Below are 26,886 nucleotides of genomic sequence, written 5' to 3' on the forward strand. Positions count from 1 at the left end.
CCTCGTCACTACCACTACTACTACTATTATCTTTTTCGAAACCACTACTGCCACTTTCCATCTTTCTTTTCGCTCCCTTCTCCGATACCTCCAGCTTGTCTTTCACCTTTAGCCCACAGACGCTTGAGTCAGTCACGACCTTGGACACACCTGTAAATATGTCTTCCCCCGCGAAATCCATCTTTTGTCCCTCTTCCGGCCAGCAGGTAGACGGAGCGCGCTCGGTCCTACAGGCGGCCACAATGGGACGGACCGGTTCCGGCGGCGGGCTCTTTGTGGCCCACGCGAACGCGCAGTCGCTAACGGCTCACTTCGACGAGTTCTGTGACCTGTTCTGCCAATCGCTGTTCCATATTATCCTCGTCTCTGAAACTTGGTTGAAACCAAACATTTCTTCCGACGCTATCCGAATCACTGGTTACTCTCTCCTAAGGGCAGATCGTGAAACACGACGCGGGGGTGGTGTGGGTGCCTATGTTCGCTCTGATCTGAGACCTACTATACTATGCACATCAGACGCAAAGGGCGAAGGGGAAGCAGAGTTCTTGTTTTTCGAAATAAATACATCAAATCAGAAACTGCTAATTGGAGTAATCTATAAACCTCCAAACGTCGGTGCTATGTCCTCCTTTCAGTCTGCCCTGTCCTCGCTCGTGACACTGTATGAACACATAATCATTATGGGCGACACAAACATCGACTTACAGTTAAAATCTCCCTCTGCAGAAAAACTAAAGAGACTGTTCCACTCCAATGATATGAGTTTAACACCGCTGGACCCAACTCATCACACGCCACACAGCCATACACTCATAGATATAATAGCAACAAAGCGACCAGATAAAATAATTCGCGCCAATCAGACATCCGCTCCAGGACTCTCTGCTCATGACGTGATATTCTTAAATTACTCAGTACATACTACCAAAGAAAAATCTCACCTGGTAACCTACAGAAACCTAAAAAATGTTAACCATGACGCTCTTCAAAAGGATTGCTCAGACATCCCTTGGCATGATATAAGCAATGAAGAGACTTTAGACGGAAAAATTCGGGAATTATGTCGCAAAATTATTGCACTGCATGATAAACATGCTCCTCAACGCACTGTCAAGGTAAAGAGAGCTCCCGCTCCGTGGCTCACCACTGCATTACGCCAGTTAATGAATAAACGTGATGCTGCACATAGGACCTTCAAGCGAAACCCAACTCCCGAGGCGTACGAAGCTTATAGGAAACTCCGAAATAGAACCAAGCAAAGCGTGAGGAATGCCAAAATCAGACATGCCCGCTCTGTCGTATGCGGCATATCAAAACCTGCTGCACTGTGGAAAAAGCTGCGCAGTTTTGGTATAGGGAAGCGAACATCTGACGCTGTTTATCAAGCGTCTGCAGAAGAATTAAACGATTTCTTCTCAACGGCTGTAAACTGCCACGCAGCGACAAATTACCAGCCCCAAGATATCAATCTCTCGAGAGACAAGTTTTTCCTAAAACATGCCACTACCGGCACAGTACACAAGGCAATTATGAGAATCTCTTCCGAGGCAGTAGGAAATGATGGAGTGAGCATTGGCATGATTAAGAACGTCGTAAACACTATTACTCCAGTTATCACAGACATCTTCAACCTGTCTCTTGTCAGTAGTACATATCCTACTGAGTGGAAGCAAAGTTTAATTCAACCTATACCCAAGACTGACAACCCTAAGTCGCCAGGTGACTACAGGCCGATCAGCATACTTCCTGCAATATCTAAAGCCCTAGAATACATCGTCCATGAACAGCTGACTGACTACCTCAAAACTCATAACATCCACGACAAATATCAGTCAGGCTTTCGAAAGCACCATAGTACAGCAACTGCATTAATCAAAGTAACTGATGACATTAAACATGCTATGGACAGACGTGAAGCTACCATCCTAACACTGCTTGACTTTAGCAAGGCTTTTGATACAGTTGACTTTGATATATTACTAATTAAAATGAAGCAGCTGAATTTCTCAAACAGCGCAATACACTGGTTCGACAGCTACCTCAGAAACAGAAGTCAACAAGTCATTTGTGGGTCGGAAAAGTCATCATGGAAAAACGTGCGCTCTGGAGTTCCCCAAGGCTCCGTCCTTGGTCCATTACTCTTCTCACTGTACATTAATGATATTTCTTCAGTGATTCACTCCTGCAACTACCATCTATATGCCGACGACATCCAACTGTACATAAGTGCAAGCCCCAAGAACATTGCTGACGCAGTAGCGAGTATGAACGCAGATCTTTGCTCTGTTTCTCGATGGGCACAGAACCTAGGTCTGAAACTAAACCCCAAGAAATCCCAGGTCATACTTATATCTCATCCAAAGTTAATCAGTCGGTACTTTCGCGAAACAGTCCCTCAAATACTCCTCAATGGTACCCAACTTCCATACCAAAAAACAGTAAAAGACCTTGGAATAATCTTGGATGAACACCTAAACTTGGAAGAACAAACAGTCACAGCTTGCCGGAAATCGCTCTCCTCCCTACACGCAATTCAAAAATTTAGAAAAATATTTCCAACCCATGTTAAACAAAAGTTAGTCCAAACACTAGTCTTGCCTAATCTTTACTACTGTGATGTAGTTCAACACGGCACAAGTAGTGAAAATTCGAGATGCCTCGAGCTAGTGATGAATGCATGCGTTAGATACGTATGCAATATACGGTTGTATGATCATATCAGTCCTTCATACTCCCAGCTAGGTTGGATACGCCCTCATAAGGCACGCGATCTCCACACGATGTGCTTTCTTCATCGATTTCTTAGCCACTGGTGCCCCCAATACTTATCTTCTCACATTAAACACCTCTCATCATTCCACAACCGCAATACCAGATCGGATACGTCTAGCATCTTGGCTGTACCTTTACATAACACAAAATCTTTCTCCGTGTCATTCTCCATCTCAGCCATACGACTATGGAACGCGCTCCCCTGTGATCTGCGTCTTATCCAAAACCACTCAGCATTCAAGAGGGAACTCAAGACTTACATATTAGGGACGGTATAGCCACCATTGTTGTGCCCCTCTCATCTTTTTCTTTCTCCTCTCCATCATAGCTTCGAATTTTACCATTCTATTTCTCTTCCTCTAACCTATCTACCTCTTCTATATCTCTTTCACCCCATTCCATCGTCTTATGTCTCTGCTTGATGAGAATAACTCGCAAGCTGCAAGAATATAACGAGAAAATTCCCAACTAGCAATAGGACTGACATTCATAAAAGAAAAATCTGTTTACTTTCATATACATAGTCATTATTATTATTATTATTCTTGATTGTTATAATTATTTTTTGATTGTTATAATTATCATTGTACTACTTTTATAATCTCTATTTTTTCTTTAACATTAATACTGTATAACATGTTATATGTCCTTAATGTTCTGTAGAAACTGAAATTTGTTGAATCTGAGTATGCCTGGTTAGGTGTAAGAGAGGGCCTGAAGGCCCTAATCTTGCCAGGTAAAATAAATGCATAAATAAATAAATAAATAAATAAATAAAATAAAAAACCATCGCATTACAGCCTATTACGGGCCATGTAGACATTTATTAAGCATCTCGAGGCTGTGGATTCCCCACAAACACAAAAAAATTGACGAATAACATCTTCAATAACCTCCGTCATAGCAGATATATTGTGTAAAATTTATGACGAATTTAGCTATTGTCTAGATGTCTGAGCTGCTGCTGGTGAACACACAGAGTAATTTTAATAGCACAGATAGAATTTTATGAGTATTTTGCAGTTCATCCTATGTTTGAAGTTTTTATGAATCAATATGAAGTTTTGAAATCAAACAAATCTTTTTGAAACACCCTGTGCACAAGCCCTGATTCCCCCCCCCCCCCCTCCCCGCACCGCGCGCGCGCGAGCGCGCGCGCGCGCGCGCACACGCACGCACACACACACACACACACACACACACACACACACACACACACACATAAAAGTGTAGGGAAAAGTGTTGTTATTTTGGCAAAAAATGGCCACCATGCGTGTATGGCTGGTTCAAATACACTCCTGGAAATGGAAAAAAGAACACATTGACACCGGTGTGTCAGACCCACCATACTTGCTCCGGACACTGCGAGAGGGCTGTACAAGCAATGATCACACGCACGGCACAGCGGACACACCAGGAACCGCGGTGTTGGCCGTCGAATGGCGCTAGCTGCGCAGCATTTGTGCACCGCCGCCGTCAGTGTCAGCCAGTTTGCCTTGGCATACGGAGCTCCATCGCAGTCTTTAACACTGGTAGCATGCCGCGACAGCGTGGACGTGAACCGTATGTGCAGTTGACGGACTTTGAGCGAGGGCGTATAGTGGGCATGCGGGAGGCCGGGTGGACGTACCGCCGAATTGCTCAACACGTGGGGCGTGAGGTCTCCACAGTACATCGATGTTGTCGCCAGTGGTCGGCGGAAGGTGCACGTGCCCGTCGACCTGGGACCGGACCGCAGCGACGCACGGATGCACGCCAAGACCGTAGGATCCTACGCAGTGCCGTAGGGGACCGCACCACCACTTCCCAGCAAATTAGGGACACTGTTGCTCCTGGGGTATCGGCGAGGACCATTCGCAACCGTCCCCATGAAGCTGGGCTACGGTCCCGCACACCGTTAGGCCGTCTTCCGCTCACGCCCCAACATCGTGCAGCCCGCCTCCAGTGGTGTCGCGACAGGCGTGAATGGAGGGACGAATGGAGACGTGTCGTCTTCAGCGATGAGAGTCGCTTCTGCCTCGGTGCCAATGATGGTCGTATGCGTGTTTGGCGCCGTGCAGGTGAGCGCCACAATCAGGACTGCATACGACCGAGGCACACAGGGCCAACACCCGGCATCATGGTGTGGGGAGCGATCTCCTACACTGGCCGTACACCACTGGTGATCGTCGAGGGGACACTGAATAGTGCACGGTACATCCAAACCGTCATCGAACCCATCGTTCTACCATTCCTAGACCGGCAAGGGAACTTGCTGTTCCAACAGGACAATGCACGTCCGCATGTATCCCGTGCCACCCAACGTGCTCTAGAAGGTGTAAGTCAACTACCCTGGCCAGCAAGATCTCCGGATCTGTCCCCCATTGAGCATGTTTGGGACTGGATGAAGCGTCGTCTCACGGGGTCTGCACGTCCAGCACGAACGCTGGTCCAACTGAGGCGCCAGGTGGAAATGGCATGGCAAGCCGTTCCACAGGACTACATCCAGCATCTCTACGATCGTCTCCATGGGAGAATAGCAGCCTGCATTGCTGCGAAAGGTGGATATACACTGTACTAGTGCCAACATTGTGCATGCTCTGTTGCCTGTGTCTATGTGCCTGTGGTTCTGTCAGTGTGATCATGTGATGTATCTGACCCCAGGAATGTGTCAATAAAGTTTCCCCTTCCTGGGACAATGAATTCACGGTGTTCTTATTTCAATTTCCAGGAGTGTAGCTCTGAGCACTATGGGACTTAACATCTATGGTCATCAGTCCCCTAGAACTTAGAACTACTTAAACCTAACTAACCTAAGGACAGCACACAACACCCAGTCATCACGAGGCAGAGAAAATCCCTGACCCCGCCGGGAATCGAACCATGACCACGAGCTGAGGACCCATGCGTGTACAGAACTTCTTTCTTTAGCTATGGATGAACATTTTATCAGTGAATCTATCGAGGGCAACATTGTACAAAACCTGGCAATGTGACATAATAAATGGTAACAGTGACTCAATTTTTAAATCATAGACGGTAATCCTGACATACAAATGTAACACACTTGAAATAGTCATCCAAACCAGGCAACACACACTACACATCCTGAAGTCAACAGTTGACTGTGACAGTACCAGGGAAGTATGTGTTCACGGAGTGGCGCAGTAATGCTGCACCTACCCTGGGTCGAGTCCCCTCTCGAGCTGGTTACTGGCGGCTCGGTGCAGCACCCCACCAAAAGCCGTTGAGATGTGCGTCTTCAGCCCCTCCACCTCGCCGCTGCAGCCCAGCGGTCCCGTCGACGGGGCAGAGCCTGTCGTCATCGTGCTGCAACACGACAACACAAACCTAGTAGTGAGTCACTGTGACAAATTAACGCCTTGAAGTACACTGTATACAACACAAGCAAATGAATGAGAAACAGAGGAAACAGTAGCAGATCTGAGAAACATAAAAGGACAATGTATAGCAAAGAACAGAAAAAAAACATATATACTAGGTCTACAACTTTGCTTCAGCCGTTTTTTTCTCGAAGTTCAGGGCTTTATTGTGAAAAATGTTGTTGTGGTCTTCAGTCCAGAGGCTGGTTTGATACAGCTCTCCATGCTACTCTATCCTCTGCAAGCTTCTTCATCTCCCAGTACTTACTGCAGCCTACATCCTTCTGAATCTGCTTAGTGTATTCATCTCTTGGTCTCCCTCAACCATTTTTACCCTCCACGCTGCCCTCCAGTACTGAATTGGTGATCCCTTGATGCCTCAGAACATGTCCTACCAAACAATCCCTTCTTCCAGTCAAGTTGTGCCAAAAACTCCTCTTTTCCCCAATTCAGTACCTCCTCATTAGTTATGTGATCTACCCATATAATCTTCAGCATTCTTCTGTAGCACCACATTTCGAAAGCTTCTATTCTCTTCTTGTCCAAACTATTTATCCTCCATGTTTCACTTCCATACATGGCTACACTCCATACAAACACTTTCAGAAAAGACTTCCTGACAATTAAATCTATACTCGATGTTAACAAATTTCTCTTCTTCGGAAACGCTTTCCTTGCCATTGCCAGTCTACATTTTATATCCTCTCTACTTCCACCATCATCAGTTATTTTGCTCCCCAAATAGCAAAACTCCTTTACTACTTTAAGTGTCTCATTTCCTAATCTAATTCCCTCAGCATCACCCGACTTAATTCGACTACATTCCATTACCCTCGTTTTGCTTTTGTTGATGTTCATCTTATATCCTCCTTTCAAGGCACTGTCCATTCCATTCAACTGCTCTTCCAAGTCCTTTGCTGTCTCTGACAGAATTACAATGTCATCGGCGAACCTCAAAGTTTTTATTTCTTCTCCACGGATTTTAATACTTACTCCGAATTTTTCTTTTCTTTCCTTCACTGCTTGTTCAATATACAGATTGAATAACATCGGGGAGAGGCTGCAACCCAGTCTCACTCCCTTCCCAACCACTGCTTCCCTTTCATGCCCCTAGCCTCTTATAACTGCTATCTGGTTTCTGTACAAATTGTAAATAGCCTTTCGCTCCCTGTATTTTACCCCTGCCACCTTCAGAATTTGAAAGACAATATTCCAGTCAACATTGTCAAAAGCTTTCTCTAAGCCTATAAATGATAGAAATGTAGGTTTGCCTTTCCTTAATTGATTCTCTAGGGTAAGTCGTAGGGTCAGTATTGCCTCATGTGTTCCAACATTGTGAAAAACTTAAAAAAATATTATGATACATAGTATTGCCCATCGCTGGCCACTACATTTTCCCATCTTTCGGATAGCATACGAATCCCGTGGCAGAAGAACTGGGCGTATTTTGTGGGGATCCACAAATCGATTCAATTTTGCACTTGTTCGCATGATCGGAAGTGCTGCTCAGCCAGACTGTATGCCACTGATCGAAAAAGGTGGCCGTCAGAGAGAGCAACATATGCGGGCAGGATAGGACCTCTCATTTCAACATTTCCATGTGTATTTTGACAGGTTTTGCGACATGGGGTTGTGCATTGACCTGCTGCAAAATTACCTTTATGTGTCTATTGCTGTATTGTGGCTGTTTGTGTGTCTGTGCTGGACTCATACGCATCAGTTGCTTTCAATAATGACGTCCTGTGACTGTCTTCGTCTGTTTCAGTAGCTACGAAAACGTTCCGTCTCCCCCCCCCCCCCCTCTCCCCCAATGCTCGTCTTCGACATCAAAATCACCGTTCTTAAGGCGCTGAAAACATTCTCTGCACGTTCTAACCACTAACAGTTCCCTCACCATTGGTCTTACCCAGCATTTTAAGAGCCACAGCCGCAGATTTCTTCATGTTAAAGCAGAAAATTAAAACTTCCCGCAAATGGCGAGAAATGGGTACGTAAGTTGTTGTACTTAATTGAGAATAACCTTATGATCCAATCACAAATTGACTAATATTTTTATGGCCTTATGTTTACAGATGCCTAAGCTTATTCCATTACACCTATGATCAACCACCTGAACCCCAGTTGCCGCTACTGCCGTCTATTGCAAAACGGCGGAACCAAAGTTGTAGACCTAATAGTTTTCTACAGTTACTATCAAAAAGCTACTAGAGAATTTTATTTTGTAGCAACTAGGTTTATAACACTTTTTGGTGGTATACTTAACAATGCCTTCCATCAAAACTGCGCAGCACAGCCTGAACTGATTTTATACATGAAGTTTTCTTGGCGAATCATTAATGATGCGTCTCAGGTATTCAAATGCTGAAGAAGAGAGCTAGGTCAATGGTTTGAATATTGTACAGAAAAATGGAATTGCCAACTTAGCTAAACACCTGATAACACAACATTAGGAACTTAACAGATGTTAAAAGAAAGTACCAGAGAAACAGACTATCCTTTGTTGCAACCATTGAAAAATGCATAAATAATGAAAATTAAACGTGTACTTTGCTGTTGTACTTGGCATTTTCAAAAATTTCAACCCTGAGATAAAGAAAAACAACAGAAACTATCTTGCTAGAGGATAGAGGATATAACTGGATTTTTTAGAGGCATGTCACTAACTGCACTGTTTTAGAAACATGTCACACACAGGTAAAATATATACACCCAGAAAAACATTTAAAAAATCTAGAGCATCAAAAAGAAATTCAAACATTTATGGATAAAACATAGAAACTGAAAAGTTAGTATACTAAAATTAGGGTTCATTCTGCAAAACAAACACCTCCAATTATATCTGATCAGGAAGAGCCAGGGCCAATATAACAATTTAAAGAAAGAAAGGAATTCACATATACGGTACGGATGTTTGTGATCTGCTAGTTCTAATTTGAATATAAAACATTTCTGCAAAGAAGAGAGAGACTGTACATTGCTACTTCTTTCTCACCAGTGTAACATTCTGTCATCCCAAAATTTTCAGTTTCCACAATATGCTGTTCCATAAACTTTGCTTCTAAATACTTGCCCTGACAAAGGCACATTAATGAGTCTAAGCAACAAACATTAAACAATTTTCAACAGTTCTTCTGCCCCTATTCACTGCTACCATGCTGAGAACTGTCTCGCTGTTTTCCTCAGAATTTCTATTCCAATTCGAATCATCAGTCTTCCAGATGATTTGATGAGGCCTACCACAATTTCCTCTCCCATGGCAACCTCTTGATCTCAGAGCAGCATTTACATCAAGATGCCCCAATTATTTGACAAATTACAATCCCCGTATCACCATACAGTTTTTGACCTCTATGCCTCTCCCCAGTACCACTGGAGTTATTTCCTAATTTCTTAACAATGCCCTATCATCCTGTCCCTTCTATTACAGTTGGAGTCACAAACATCACACCTTCTCAGACAGCCAATGAGCATTGAGTAGTGTTCCGAGTGCTTGGCTGTGAATTCTGAAGGTAATGCGAGCATTAAACATGATTGTTGCATGTTTTTTAGTGACTTTCTATTCTATTAGTTCCGAGTTGTCATCGCTGATGCCGGTGGTAAGTGATAAATTCTGCACAAGCGAGCGAGACACAAATTTGCAGGATATATGCTACCTCCAAGCGGAAAGCACGCACATGCACAAACTGCGACCGTCGCTCGGAATCGTCAACAATGAAATCCCCTTCCGTGCCTCGACATGCGTGAACCACCACCGTTCGTGGATCGGACTATAGTCAACGTATTGCACAAATTCATTTTGCCCAGGCAATACCCCCCTTATTATTCCACTTTAATATCAGCGTGTTTTTGTATAACCATATCTGAAACACTTTCTCTTCCACCCTGGTTTTCCCATAATCCATATCTCCCTTCCATACAGCCATAACCACCAGTTTTCTGCTGTACTGGCAGGTCCTTTGCATCTCCATTTCCTGCAAACCATTGCTGCTCCCCAATGCCAGTGTATGTGCCGACATCCATCAGACTGTCCGTGATGTGAAACCTCTTCCTCATTCGCCCCCTCTTCCATCCACATACTCTCCTAACCAATGCTTTTTTTCTAAAAAGAAGTTTGAGGGTACTCCAACATGGGATATAATGCAGCGAAAATTAGTTATAACTGAAGCATGGGATACCACCCGTCTGCTTTTAGCCATGACGTCATCAAACATGTCGGAAAAAAAATGATATCTGACTCTTCAGTTGACTTTACAGCTTAAATGAAGCAGGCAGTACTGAGAAACACACAAACATACAAGAGAAAGTGGTATCTAACACTTCAGTTTACCTCACCTCAAATGAAGCATGCGATTTGAGCGTACACACATCCGTTTAGCACTACCATCGCCCACTATTAGCGGGCAAAAAGGCACTACATGCTTGTCGAACTGGCTGCCAGCGATTCAGTTGCCGAGAAGATTTGCCGCAGCTTCGAAATGCATGAAACAGTCAATGACATCAATTTTCCCACCAAAAACTGCACTGGTATCGTTCATATTGCAATTACCAACACGAAAAAACGAAATAAAAAATATACATCCGTGAAATAAATCTTTGGAATTCTTCCAAGTTCTCAGAATCGTAAAAATATTACTTTGCCGACCAAAAAGTTTAGGGGTACGCATCCCCCAGCATTCCCCCAGAAAAACAGCACTGCTCCTAACACTATTTTTATAGCGTCTTCGTTATTGTTAATATGTTTTCAATTCCCTTTCGTTTCCTTCTTTTTATTATATCCAGTAACTGTCTTTGATCTCCCACACTTCTCAGTACCTATTCACCAGCCAACTGACTTTTGCAGAAGGCCGAGCAGAGATACCTCTGCTTGAAATCAGAATAGCCCCCAGGGAAACTGCGAAGCATCTTTGGCGCTAGTAAAACATTAGTTCACTCCTTTATTTCTTCATGTTTACAAGTTGTCATCCTTTCAGACGAACCTCAGCTGTCGCTCATTCGGCTGTATGTCAGATTATAGCTCTCGTCCGTCGAGATAGCTCAGCTCGGCAGATGAATGCTCCAGAGAGGACGTGGTGACCCCGGCACTGTGGCACGTGCGGCCATTGCCCAGTGCGAAGCACCCTCTGCCGGCTACTGGAATGTCTTCGGTCCCACTCCGAAATCTACAGTGACCCCTCAATGACCCACCAATTACGTACCCGATTTCGGTAGTCGTACGGTCAGTCGATCTCCTCCCTACACCTGGTAGGTTTCGGCACCTGAGTCTTTAATGGGAATGTGGGCCCCGAGATGCCCAGTAACCGGTTTCTACATCTACATCTACATCCATACTCTGCACGCCACCTGACGGTGTGTGGCGGAGGGTACCTTGAGTACCTCTATCGGTTCTTCCTTCTATTCCAGTCTCGTACTGTTCGTGGAAAGAAGGATTGTCGGTATGCTTCTGTGTGGGCTCTAATCTCTCTGATTTTATGCTCATGGTGTCTTCACGAGATATACGTAGGTGGGAGCAATATACTGCTCGACTCCTCGGTGAAGGTATGTTCTCGAAACTTCGACAAAAGCCCGTACTGAGCTACTGAGCGTCTCTCCTGCAGAGTCTTCCACTGGAATTTATCTATCGTCTCCGTAATGCTTTCGCGATTACTAAATGATCCTGTAACGAAGCGCGCTGCTCTCCGTCGGATCTTCTCTATCTCTTCTATCGACCCCATCTGGTACGGATCCCACACCGGTGAGCAGTATTCGAGCAGTGGGCGAACAAGCGTACTGTAACCTACTTCCTTTGTTTTCGGATTGCATTTCCTTAGGATTCTTCCAATGAATCTCAGTGTGGCATCTGCTTTACCGACGATCAACTTTATATGCTCATTCCATTTTAAATCACTCCTAATGCGTACTCCCAGATAATTTATGGAATTAACTGCTTCCAGTTGCTGACCTATTTTGTAGCTAAATGATAAGGGTCCATCTTTCTATGTATTTGCAGCACATTACACTTGTCTACATTGAGATTCAATTGCCATTCCCTGCACCAAGCGTCAATTCGCTGCAGATCCTCCTGTATTTCAGTACAATTGTCCATTGTTACAACCTCTCGATATACCACAGCATCATCCGCAAAAAGCCTCAGTGAACTTCCGATGTCATCCACAAGGTCATTTATGTATATTGTGAATAGCAACGGTCCTATGACATTCCCCTGCGGCACACCTGAAATCACTCTTACTTCGGAAGACTTCTCTCCATTGAGAATGACATGCTGCGTTCTGTTATCTAGGAACTCTTCAGTCGAATCACACAATTGGTCTGATAGTCCACATGCTCTTACTTTGTTCATTAAACGACTGTGGGGAACTGTATCGAACGCCTTGCGGAAGTCCGTGTTGAAGTCCTGTACTGGCAGCACCCTTTGATGTGATGTTGTCATAAGACTGTCTATTTCTCCGTCTGTAGATGGTAGGCGGTGAGCAGCACGAAATTCGTCAGCTGGAGACAATCATCACGAGTCCATCTTCGGCTAGTTCACACACTGTGCCGGAGCACCTGAGACATACAAGGGGGGATAAAATATAAATGGGATTTTTGTTCCTGAATGTCAACAGCCGCTGGGACTTTACCCGCGTTTCTGCTATGCCTAAAGCCCGTCTCAAACGGAGCAAGATCCGCTGTAAGTTTCCTTGCTGGATCGCGCGATGGCTACCTTGCGGTCTCCGTCATCTGCTAGCGGGCTACCTTGCTGGGAACCTTGTAAGATTTCCAGGATAGGTCCGGTGCTATTTTTCTTGCGAGGTTCCCGGCATGCTACCTGCGTTGGCCAATCATGAGACGTTTCGTTTGTGATTTGAGCTGGAAGCCTTTGTTCGTAGTTGCTTTTCTGCTGTTGTGAAGTGCGGTAGGAAGTTATTATAATTATAATTATTAAATAATGGCACCGCAGTGGTCCAAGGAAGCGATTGAAACTTTGATATGTGCTTATAGGGAAGAACAGTGTCTGTACATCGTGAAAAGCGCAAATTATTACAATAAACACTTGCGTGCAGAAGCACTCGAAAGAGTTGCAGGTGCCTTGTGTCTTGTTCGACCATACACGACGAGCAACGAGTGCTACAGCAAAATGCACAATCTACGAACTCAATTTAAAGTGGAGCACGCCAAAGTAAAATCAACAAAAAGCAGTGGCGCTGGGATGAACGACATAAGTACAAAACTATGAATTTTGTGTTGAATGTAGAAACCTACTACTTGCAAACATCGGACACATTTAAGACTATTTCCTAGAAATATCACACTGAATATTCACTCGATTTTTGAAAGCACATAATCTTGAATGGTAATGGATTACGATGTAGCTTTCCCATGTACATTTTACTGTGTTAATATGAACTTACAATTTTTCAGATATACAAACCATCTTTATGGTATTATGAGAAGTTAATGTTTTTGGCGGATCATTGCTTGCCAAGAAAAAGCACAGCCATAGGCCTGACTCAACATTCCATGACTGAGGACACTGAAAGTGAAGAGGTAAGTTACCTATTTACTTAAGACAAAAACTGAATTTCATGGGTGTTAGACACATTGCAAGTACAATTAGAATACTGTGCTCCACTGTCGTAGTTATTCATACAAAATCATGTAGTGGGTAGTAGTTTTGTAAAATTACTTTTGAAAATGAGGTTATTCTGTTCGAATCTATTTAAGAACCATAGTAAACCCTGAAGGAAATATTTTTTTAAATTTTTTAACCTTTTAAAAACTGGAGCAAAGTAGCCCTAGTGTGGATTAGGCCTAATTTGCTTGTGGATAGGTGTCAGTTTTCTCTGTGGTTTTGATATGGTTTTATTTCTTCTGTATGATTCCCAGTCTTCATCTGAACTTTCTCATCTGCAATTTGTTCTTATGATAGGTCATCATCACTAGAATAATCTAGCACTGCCTGGTTTCTTCCTTCTATCAGGTTGTTTACTAGTACCTTTTACTGATTCACAAGCATTTTGTGACATTTTTAGCAAATGTTCCATTTGTTATGGATTACTGGAATTCTTTCAGATTTTGTGTGCATTGTAATTTGCATATTGGTGTGCTCTTGGCTTTTGTTTGCATTCATACCCACTGTAACAACACTAATCTCTTAAGCAGTATTCCTTTCAATGTGTTAAGATTCATCCCAAGTTGCTTCAGGTGTGAAAGACAGCAATGAAAATATTGTGGAGCTATTTTGATCAAATTTGTCAGAGGGAAAAAGCTACCTCAGTTTCCCTGAAATTGGGGCAAAGAACACCCCCCCCCCTCCCCGCTCTTATAATAACAAAATGTGATTTAAATAGAAGTTACCCCTTATGTAGTAACTGTCTCTTACATTGTTTACAAAACTTCAGTATGCTCAACTGTTCATTGGTGTGTTATGCATTTCATTCAGTTATAGTATTGCAATAAATTTCAGAACGTTTTGCAATTTACAGACATGCAGTCTCTCTTCTCAAAGTGTGGATATACAACCATCACCACATCGAAACATCGAAGGCTGTTATAGTCTTGATGTGGATGTGGTGAACGATGTATGCATTGGGGAACAATGTGGAGAAGCACCACCACCACCACCTATCGATGCCACTCAAAGCAGGGATGGAAGAAGGAAGAGGCCTGGTGATGGGTACACGAGTGCTGTTGAGGTAATAGCTAATAAAATATGTGCCACCCAAGACCGCCAACAACCCTCGGCAGAGCTAACTATGGATAGCTGCATGATATTCATTGGTAACCTTGCAAAGGAAATCAAGAGCAATGAAATCAGAATGCAGTTAATAAGAGACCTTGTTAATGTAACAACAGAAGCAAAACTGAAAGATCTACAGACACAAATGCAGAACTCAAGTGAAAGTGAAATTGTGTAAGTTTGTGATTTTCATGATTTACAGAAAATAAATGGTATTTAAAATTATTTACTTTATTCCTTTCTTCCAAGTTCCCTTTAATTTCCACTAACATCTTGGCCAACAATATCTTTATTTGTTGTGCAACATACAGTAAAGAAATATGCCAGTCATTGAATTACTTCATTGATGTCATTTACTTATAGCACACCATTCCACTGAAATATTGATAAAATAAACGTTTTTTCCCTGCTGTAAGACTTCTATTTATCTCAAACCAGAAATTTTATGAAAGGCTTAAGAGAGAAAATTTAATTGGCTCTGAAAAACTAATTTCAGCCTTTTCTTCAGCAATGGTATGAGTAGTTACAAATAATTAATCTTCTACTAATGACATAAATTCTATTGAGGTGGATTGATGTAGATATTTGTATAGTTCTTCTGAGATTTAATTTATACACATGTTTACAATGCTTTGTTGAACTGCTTTGAGAAGTCTGTTTTAAGGGTAACCAGAAACAAATGCGAGAAGTGTTATAAGGTCCTTTGTGCACTTACTGCACTTAACATGAAAATGGAGCTTCAAATTTAAAGGTAATATTTCTGCTAATTGAATCAGAAATCAGTAGTTTAACAAGATCATTTTTATGATTTATGTGCATATCCTCATGGAGCTGACCAGCAACTTTACCAACAGTAAATGCACTCTCAAACATTTAATGGAAATTAATGGTAAAAGTCTAATGACATATGCAGAAAGGGAAGTGTAGATAAAGAAAGCTGTAGTGTCAACTCGTGAAGTTTCTAATAATCCTAATGCTAGCTGTACTACCAACATATTTCATATTAAACCATTTTTTCAGTTTTGAAAGCAATTTTCCAGGAAGGTAAATTAAATGCAATACTAAGAAATCAGAGAAACCTTTGTTCATGAAGTATCAGCATCTTCACAATAAGAAAGTGATGTATAAGAAATAGCTAGAACAATTATCAATACCAATTTCGAAATTAAACCGCTAATATTGTTACATTCGCTGCCATGGGGTTCCACTAGCCGAGGCAGAGCCTTGGCTGTTTCTGCTAGTGGCCACAGAAGAGTCTGCCAAAGAAACCATATAAGCTATGTCTAGTAAGGAGAATTGTAAAATTGGTAAAATAGAAGGTAAAACAGTACACTGATGCAGGAAAGAGGACATTTAGTGAAATAGAACTTTCTCATTGTCTGAAAGGAATGAGTAAAGTAAAATCCCTGTAACATAATTATATACTAGCAAACCCAGAAATGCTGGACAATTGTAAAATATGTGTGGGAATTGGATACACATCTTTAGCACCCGTCTCTCCCCATCCTTATCTTACCACTGTATGATCTTGAGCCTTGATTGGAATGTCTCAATATGAGTAAGTGCATCCATTGAGATAACTGGTATACAGGGTATTCTAAAGACTTCTGCTACTGAATTTTTGAGGACAATAATTTCAATGACATTTCACAATTTTAATCTGCATACGAATAGGATTACAAAGTTTTCTAATCATAACCCACAAGTGCAACTGGTCTCTTTCCTGTAAATATGATTGCTATGATGAAAACTTAGCAACACATTTTGTATACAATTTGATTATACATAAGTAGGAAGAATTATGATAGGGGAAACAACTTGCATAACGGCAGACATGCCAGACTATGTTGGTTGAAACACCGTGTGAATAGATTAAGCTGTACATTTTCACAGCATAGCAATTTCTTTCTTGCAGTAACTTTATGCAGAAAACCTTAAGACATTTACAAAAAAGAGGAAAAATAGCCCATGTCAATATGAATGAGAGTATCAGATAAAAATACAAAACATATTGGTAAAGATCTTGCTATAGACTTTTGGTAACACCCCCAGCCCCTATCTGTCCAGATGTTCATTAGACAGTGTAAAAATTTGAAGCAAATGACCCAAGTACTTTGAGATATTTGGTAACAACATTATGCAGACTTGCCTATGTAGTAGCATACCCTGCATGAAAGCTTTGCACTCAACTATACATTTAGATCAGACTGTTTCACGAGAACAAATTAAAATATGCCGTTTTGAATCCACTCGATAGTAAGGATTTCTAAATCTCTGAGTAGGTAAATTACTTACAGAGTATCACCCATAAATGCAGTAGTTGAGATATGTAGCCAATCATAGTATGAATTCGAAAAGAAGCATGTACTTATGTGACAAATAATAGCAGCTGGAATCTTGTGATATCTAATGATATGATTGTATTTAATAAATAGAATGCAGTTAAAATATCCTGGGATATTTAAATAATACACGGAGATAAGTCATCTGCATGGCAAGTAATTACAATAGGAATTTAACATGATAGGAAACAGGAGTAAAATAAGCAGTAACATTTTTAACCAATTATGTTTATGCATTGTATTTGCCTACTAAAATTTAACAACTGTATCAGAGAAATATGTAATGTGACACACTCGTGAATGAAGTCGGCCGTGGCGTTTTCGAAACGTAATCCCGGTATTCACCTTAGCGACAAGGGGAAACCATGAAAACCCAAGTCAGGATGGCTTGATATTTACTTAATAAACAAATAATGCCATAACATATATAATGGCTACAGTTAGCTCAATCCACACACACACACACACACACACACACACACACACACAGTAAAAATGTCTTTTTACATGGCTGCTTTGTTCTGTACACTTTTTAAATATGGACACATGAACTGCAACAGTATTTTCATCAGAACACTTCACAAGCATTCTTGAACGTGAATCCTATCATGTAGTTGGTGTATCGGCAGCTGCATCTGGAAGAGAAAACCAGAAACGAACAGCAGAAAATCTCTTACACACAAAAACAGACACCTATTGTCTGAATAGAAATATTGACAATATTCTTGAATACATGCATACTGCTTAAGAAAGTTTTATGCAACTGATAAAAAAATGCACATACTTTGTAGCAGCCATCTATGACAACATTGAGACCTCATGAATGCCTAAATATATTCTCAGAGTTGTACATAGTTCTCTTAACAATATATTGCTTCATTATTCTCTTTGCAGTTTCAAACATACATCAAAATTAATAGAAAGTAGGTAATAGTTCTTACACTGATAAAGGAGGCTACTGATAGTATGCCTGAAAACGGGAAGCAAAATTTAAGCCTGTTCAGACCACAAAAATTTTCAGTTTGCCTTCAGTGTAGCATTCCCCTTTCAGTGATGTGAGGAGCTGCCAAAAATGACATGTCCCATCTTGATAACAGGATTAGATTAGGAATATGCAAGTTGCCGAAGTGGCATCACATCAAAAGAAAGGCACTTTGCCATTGTGCCACACAAATTATTATTATTATTCAGTTCTCACGCAGAACAGTAGCAAAGTGGTTACTGATATTTCAAACGCAAGGAGTCTAAAAATCAAGTGGCTTGCAAACAGGAGTACAATGAACCAATTTTAACATGTTGTTCTGAGACTACGAACATCATTCTATATAAAAAAAAAAGGTTATCAAAAAGTAGTAGCAACAAAAATTGGTGTACAAGGGTAGTAGGTAATATCTGACTCCATGCAGAAACATTGTTTCACAAAGGTTGGGAATCACTGATACAGTGTTAATGGAAGTGGTTAATAGTAATATGGGATAACAACATCATCCCGACACCGTAAAATACTGTAATCCTGTGCCAATATGTGAAGTGAATGACAGGGGATGAAGACTCAGGACAGAAGTGGGAACATAAGTATGTCTACCAGTGTGGAGCAAGTTTTCCAAGCAGACTAAAGTTAGAGCACGGTTTCAAGCAGCAAATTTGTGATCCAGAGTTATCACTAAATGCTGTTCCGTGTCCAAAAGTGAACAGTAAAACCCTCTGACAAATTTGATCAAAATAGCTCCACAATATTTTCATTGCTGTCTTTTACACCTGAAGCAACTTGGGATGAATCTTAACACATTGAAAGGAATACTGCTTAAGAGATTAGTGTTGTTACAGTGGGTATGAATGCAAACAAAAGCCAAGAGCACACCGATATGCAAATTACAATGCACACAAAATCTGAAAGAATTCCAGTAATCCATAACAAATGGAACATTTGCTAAAAATGTCACAAAATGCTTGTGAATCAGTAAAAGGTACTAGTAAACAACCTGATAGAAGGAAGAAACCAGGCAGTGCTTGATTATTCTAGTGATGAAGACATATCATAAGAACAAATTGCAGATGAGAAAGTTCAGATGAAGACTGGGAATCATACAGAAGAAATAAAACCATATCAAAACCACAGAGAAAACTGACACCTATCCACAAGCAAATTAGGCCTAATCCACACTAGGGCTACTTGGCTCCAGTTTCTAAAAGGTTAAAAAATTTAAAAAAATATTTCCTTCAGGGTTCACTATGGTTCTTAAATAGATTCGAACAGAATAACCTCATTTTCAAAAGTAATTTTACAAAACTACTACCCACTACATGATTTTGTATGAATAACTACGACAGTGGAGCACAGTATTCTAATTGTACTTGCAATGTGTCTAACACCCACGAAATTCAGTTTTTGTCTTAAGTAAATAGGTAACTTACCTCTTCACTTTCATTGTCCTCAGTCATGGAATGTTGAGTCAGGCCTACGGATGTGCTTTTTTTTTTGGCAAGCAATGATCCGCCAAAAACATTAACTTCTCATAATACCATAAAGATGGTTTGAATATCTGAAAAATTGTAAGTTCATATTAACATAGTAAAATGTACGTGGGAAAGCTACATCGTAATCCATTACCATTCAAGATTATGTGCTTTCAAAAATCGGGTGAATATTCAGTGTGATATTTCTAGGAAATAGTATTAAATGTGTCCGATTTTTGCAAGTAGTAGGTTTCTACACTCAACACAAAATTCATAGTTTTGTACTTACGTCGTCCATCCCAGCGCCACTGCTTTTCGATGATTTTAGTTTGGCATGCTCCACTTTAAATTGAGTATGTAAATTGTGCATTTTGCTGTAGAACTCCTTGCTCGTCGTATATGGTCGAACAAGACACACGGCACTTGCAACTATTTCGAGTGCTTCTGCACGCAAGTGTTTATTATAATAATTTGCGCTTGTCACGACGTACAGACACTGTTCTTCCCTATAAGTACATATCAATGCTTCAATCGCTTCCTTGGACCACTGCGGTGCCATTATTTAATAATTATAATAACTTCCTACCGCACCTCACAACAGCAGAAAAGCAGCTATGAACAAAGGCTTCCAGCTCAAGCTTTCCGCGTCTGACGTCACAAACGAAACGTCTCACGATTGACCAACGCAGGTAGCACGCAGGGAACCTTGCATGAAAAATAGCACCGGACCCATCCTGGAAATCTTACAAGGTTCCCAGCGAGGTAGGCCGCTAGCAGATGACAGAGACCGCAAGGTAGCCATCGCGCGATCCAGCAAGGAAACTTACAGCGAATCTTGCAGCAGCAGCAGCAGCAGCACAGCACCACCACCACCGCCACCACCTATCGATGCCACTCAAAGCAGGGATGGAAGAAGGAAGAGGCCTGGTGATGGGTACACGAGTGCTGTTGAGGTAATAGCTAATAAAATATGTGCCACGCGAGACCGCCAGCAACCCTCGGCAGAGTTAACTATGCTTTAAGCCCGTCTCACACAGAGCAAGGTTCGCCGGAAGTTTGTGAGATGGCGTGCATGCCTGCCGGCTTGCAGGGAAAGGAGCCGGCTATCTTCCGTGCCGAAGCTCTCCCACGGTGCAAGATCGGCAGCTAGTTGTGTTGTGATCGGCTGCATGTTGTATCGAACGAAGATGGCTGCTTCAGGTACAGATGTTAAGAGCAAACTGGCATTATTAGCTCTTTTGGTGCTAAAGGATGCAGAAATGCATGTTAATGGGAGAAGAAGAAACAAAGAATGGATGAAAAACTAGATTAAGAGGAGAAACGCTGGAAAAGGTGCGCTCTTCACGCTTCATAAAGAGTTTAGGTTAGTTCGCATAACACCTACTTTTGTTTGCATAGTATCACCATTTCATTACTGTTTGATTTTATAAATATACCAATAATGATTGTTATATACGACTTTATTTTATAGGATAGAAGATCGTACATCCTTTGCAAATTTTATACGAATGGATGTATTGGTTTTTGCTTCAATCGCTTCCTTGGACCACTGCAGTGCCATTATTTAATAATTATTAGAACTTCCTAGCGTACCTCACAACAGCAGAAAAGCTGCTATCAACAAAGGCTTCCCGCCCAAGCTTTCCACGTCTGACCTCACAAACGAAACGCCTCACGATTGGCCAACGCAGGTAGCATGCAGGGAACCTTGCAAGAAAAATAGCACCGGACCCATCCTGGAAATCTTGCAAGGTTCCCAGCGAAGTAGCCCGCTAGCAGACGACGGAGCCCGCAAGGTAGGTGTCGCGCGATCCAGCAATGAAAGTTACAGCGAATCTTGCAGCAGCAGCAGCAGCAGCAGCACCAGCACCACCACCACCACCACCACCACCACCACCACCACCACCACCACCACCTATCCATGCCACTCAAAGCAGGGATAGAAGAAGGAAGAGGCCTGGTGATGGGTACACGAGTGCTGTTGAGGTAATAGCTAATAAAATATGTGCCACCCGAGACCGCCAACAACCCTCAGCAGAGTTAACTATGCTTTAGGCAGGACTGTTAGAAGTGAGGAGAGCGTGCTGTTAGATATTTCCTGCCGTTTCGTCAGTAATGCTCAGGATGCTATTGCGCAATGCTTATTTATCAAATCTCTTGAAGGAGTTACAGTGGCAGAAATTTGCCAAAGTTTGACTGCACAGTTCAGTGATACAACATTATCAAGGACGCATGTGTTTACCTGGCATAAAAAGTTCAAGGAAGGACAAGAACCTGTGGAAAATCCACAACACGATCTCCATCCTCGGACCGGCATTACAGACAAAAACATTTGTGCGGCTCGGGACATTAATGACGACGCTCGACAGGTGATAGTATCAGAAATTGCACAAAAAGCCTGAATCACTTACGGGAGCTGCCAAGCAATCATCACAAACAACCAACAGTTCCCTAAAGCGTGTTCCAGATGGATCCCTAAACTTCTGACCGAAAACATGAAGTTGAGACGTTTGGAGGCCTGTCAGAGGCTTACAGCAAGGTTTGTTGAAGGAGGTGATGCATTTTTGAGTCCGATCATCACCTGCGATGAAACAGATGAAACACAGGTTCAGCACTACACTTCACAATCCAAACGGGCCAGTAAGGAGTGGTGGAGACAGGGGGGGGAGGGGGGGGGGGGGGGCAGCACCAGTGAAAGGTGAGACTCGACTGTCAGCTGGCAAGATTCTTTCAATCATTTTTTTCGATCAGTGAGGCATTTTGCCGACTGATTTTTTGCACACGCGACGCACAATCGATGCTGCTTACTTCTGCAAACTGTCGAACAAGGCCAGAGTTGCATATTGCCGCAAATGGCGAGACCGATCGATTCGACAAGTCACCCTCCTCCACGACAACGCACGACCTCATACTGCAGCTCTAACTGTCTCCAAGTTACAGGAAATGCACTGGACTACACTCGATTATCCTCCTTACATCCCGGACTTATCGCCCTGCAATTTCCGTTTATTCAGCCACTTAAGTGGGGGAGGGGGGGGGGGGGGGTAGGACGTCAAACGGGCCAACTTGGAGCAGGAGAGACACCACACGACACTATGTTCCTACTGTCTATACTTTTACAAATAAATTCATAAAACTTTGTCAGCATGACCACGAAGGATTCAGGATTCACGCTCATAGCAGTGGAAGTTCAAAAATATAACAAAAAAATATATATATATGGTTATAATAGAGGGAAACATTTCACGTAGGAAAAATATATCTGTATATGTGTGAATGGATATGTGTGTGTGTGCGAGTGTATACCCTCCTTTTTTCCCCCTAAGGTAAGTCTTTCCGCTCCCGGGATTGGAATGACTCCTTACCCTCTCCCTTAAAACCCACATCCTTCCGTCTTTCCCTCTCCTTCCCTCTTTCCTGATGAGGCAACAGTTTGTTGCGAAAGCTTGAATTCTGTGTGTATGTTTGTGTTCGTTTGTGTGTCTGTCGACCTGCCAGCACTTTCATTTGGTAAGTCATATATATATATATATATATATATATATATATATATATATATATATATATATATATATATATATATATATATATATATAACAGAGGGAAACATTCCACGTGGAAAAATATATCTTTGTCTTTAAATATGTCTGCTTGTGTCTGTATGTGTGGATGGATATGTGTGTGTGTGCGAGTGTATACCTGTCCTTTTTTCCCCCTAAGGTAAGTCTTTCCGCTCCCCGGATTGGAATGACTCCTTATCCTCTCCCTTAAAACCCACATCCTTTCGTCTTTCCCTCTCCTTCCCCTCTTTCCTGATGAGGCAACAGTTTGTTGCGAAAGCTTGAATTTTGTGTGTATATTTGTGTTTGTTTGTGTGTCTATCGACCTGCCAGCGCTTCTATATATATATATATATATATATATATATATATATATATATATATATATATATATATACACACATCTGAAATGTTATCATTTTTTCACTTACTACGCATAGAATTGGGGAGAAGAGGAATTTGTGGCACAACTTGACTAGAAGAAGGGATCGGTTGGTAGGACATGTTCTGAAGCATCAGGGGATCACAAATTTAGCATTGGAAGGCAGCGTGGAGGGTAAAAATCGTAGAGGGAGACCAAGAGATGTATACACTAAGCAGATTCAGAAGGATGTAGGCTGCAGTAGGTACTGGGAGATGAAGAAGCTTGCACAGGATAGAGTAGTTTGGAGAGCTGCATCAAACCAGTCTCAGGACTGAAGACCACAACAACATTGGCAGCATTCGTTGCTATAGATACACTTTTCTTCATAAGTAAGGGAGATTATTCGATGAATTTTGCACAGCATACAAACCATACTTACAGGTGTATGAAACTGTAGAATTTTCCAAATCTATTAAAAACTGTGCTAAAAATTGAGATAATTAACTATAAAATTTGCGTTTTTTTTCTAGACATGAAGTTTAAAATGTAACAGCTCATTCATTTTTTCATTAATTAAATAAATTCTAGAGTTTCATACACCTGTAAGTATGGTTTGTATGCTGTGCAAAATTCATCAAAGAATCTCTCTTACTTGTGAAGAAGAGTGTACCTATAGCAACAAATGCAGCCAATAGTACATGAAACAAATGATGAAATTTCACACGTAAAAAAATTTATTTTGTTATGTTTTTGAACTTCCATTGCTATGAGTGTGAATCCTGAATCCTTTCCGGTGATGTCGACAAAGTTTTATGGGTTCATTTGTAAAATTATAGACAGTGGAAATTAAACTGTCGTGTGGTGCCTCTCCTGCTCCAAGTCAGCCCGTTTGACGTCCTGCCCCCCCTTAAAAAAGCTCCAAATTAAAAGTATGACGTTTATACTTTTCTCATGTGGGGACTCGCACCTATTGAAGAAGTTAAGAGAGGAATAATTAAGGATAAATGACAAGAATTTATAATTGCAACACATCTTGTACTCAAAACTGTACGGATCGTATCAACGTATTTTCCGTTACGTGTGGGAATTTTACTCTCAAATATCGAAGTCAGACAATGGTCAGAAGAACCTTTTGAGCGTCATAAACATTACCAAATTGGAGATCGTCAACACCAGAAATACGTTCTCTATCTCGTGCTGTCGATATTAGAGGTCGGTCGAACAGTTCGTAAACTGCTATGCCATTCGCTGTCCCGGTGGTTCGAAGGGAGCCTCGAGATTCACATTTCCGACAGTTATTTTTGTCTACGAAAGGTTTACAACCCCGCATGGAAAAATAAATGGAATTTTTTGGAACAATGTCCTTAGGAAAAATAGCAATCACAAAAATTATATTACAAATGTTTCGATAAAACAGTCTATACCACACGTACTTTTTATATTTCACTTGATGACAGAACCAGGCAGCGGTGTGGAGCAAGCTACTCCGGAGGCGTGTAAAACAGGCAAGTGCTCTACCATCTGAGCTACCCAAGCATGACTCACACCCCGTCCTCACAGCTTTACTTCTGCCAGTACCTCGTCTCCTGCCTTCCAAATTTCACAGAAGCTCTCCTGCAAGCTTGGATAGCTCAGATGGTGGAGCACTTGCCCTTCTCTAAATCCTCGCACAAACGAAAAAATAAAAATGGCAGACATCGAAATAAGTGTCCAAGGAATAGAAAAGCAACTGAAATCACTCAACAGAGGAAAGTCCACTGGATCTGACGGGATAGCAATTCGGTTCTACACAGAGTGCGCGAAAGAACTTTTCCCACTTCTAACAGCTGTCTGCCGCAAGTATCTAGAGGAACGGAAGGTTCCAGATGATTGGAAAAGAGCGCAGGTAGTTCCAGTTTCCAACAAGGGTCATCGAGCAGATGCGCAAAACTATAGGCCTGTATCTCTGACATCGATCTGTTGTAGAATTTTAGAACACGTTTAGAATGCGTCTCATGTCATTTTTGGAAACCCAGAATTTACTCTGTAGGAATCAACACAGATTCCAGAAACAGCAATCGCGTGAGACCCAACTCGCTTTATTTGTTCATGAGACCCAGAAAATATTAGATACAGGCTCTCAGGTAGATGCTATTTTTCTTGACTTCCGGAAGGCGTTCAATACAGTTACGGACTGTCGCCTGATAAACAAAGTAAGAGCCTACGGAATATCAGGCCGGCTGTGTGACTGGATTGAAGAGTTTTTAGCAAACACAACACAGCATGTTGTTCTCAATGGAGAGATGTCTACAGACGTTAAAGTAACCTCTGGCGTGCCACAGGGGAGTGTTCCACGAGGCTTTTCGCGGATGATGCTGTAGTATACAGAGAAGTTGCAGCATTAGAAAATTGCAGCGAAATGCAGGAAGAACTGCAGCGGATAGGCACTTGGTGCAGGGAGTGGCAACTGACCCTTAACATAGACAAATGTAATGTATTGCGAATACATAGAAAGAAGGATCCTTTATTAAATGACTATATGATAGCGGAACAAACACTGGTAGCAGTTACTTCTGTAAAATATCTGGGAGTATGCGTACGGAACAATTTCAAGTGGAATGTCCATATAAAATTAATTGTTGGTAAAGCAGGTACCAGGTTGAGATTCATTGGGAGAGTCCTCAGAAAATGTAGTCCAACAACAAAGGGGGTGGCTTACAAAACACTCCTTCAGCCTATACTCGAGTATTGCTCATCAGTGTGGGATCCGTACCAGGTCGGGTTGACAGAGGAGATCCAAAGAAGAGCAGAGCGTTTCGTCACGGGGTTATTTGGTAAGCGTGATAGCGTTACGGAGATGTTTAGCAAACTCAAGTGGCAGACTCTGCAAGAGAGGCGCTCTGCACCGCGGTGTAGCTTGCTGTCCAGGTTTTGAGATGGTGCTTTCCTGGACGAGGCATCGAATATATTGCTTCCCCCTACTTATACCTCCCGAGGAGATCACGAATGTAAAATTAGAGAGATTAGAGCGCGCACGGAGGCTTTGCGGCAGTCGTTCTTCCCGCGAACTGTACGCGACTGGAACAGGAAAGGGAGGTAATGACAGTGGCACTTAAAGTGCCCTCCGCCACACACCGTTGGGTGGATTTCGGAGTATAAATGTAGATGTAGATGAAAAGGCAAAGGTCCTGGGTTCAAGTCTCGGCCCGGCACACAATTTTAATCTGCCAGGAAACTTTCACTGCTGCATTAATCTGCCCCCACTCCATCTCTTCACACAACTTCTATCCCACCACACTCGTACCACTCTTACCTCCATCTCTACCTCCACACC

General features: G+C 42.0%; 1 long non-coding RNA gene across 1 annotated transcript in view; it reads right to left on the reverse strand.

Moving 5' to 3' along the window:
• Positions 1–26,886, reverse strand: part of LOC126213310 (uncharacterized) — a 42,269-nt gene that overhangs the window by 6,664 nt on the left and 8,719 nt on the right. Inside the window, exon 2 of the long non-coding RNA XR_007541136.1 lies at positions 5,935–6,081. This is a non-coding gene — a long non-coding RNA (uncharacterized LOC126213310). The remainder of the gene's footprint in view (positions 1–5,934; positions 6,082–26,886) is intronic.

Source organism: Schistocerca nitens, chromosome 11 (assembly GCF_023898315.1).
Source record: "Schistocerca nitens isolate TAMUIC-IGC-003100 chromosome 11, iqSchNite1.1, whole genome shotgun sequence".
Classification (NCBI taxonomy): Eukaryota; Metazoa; Arthropoda; class Insecta; order Orthoptera; family Acrididae; genus Schistocerca; species Schistocerca nitens.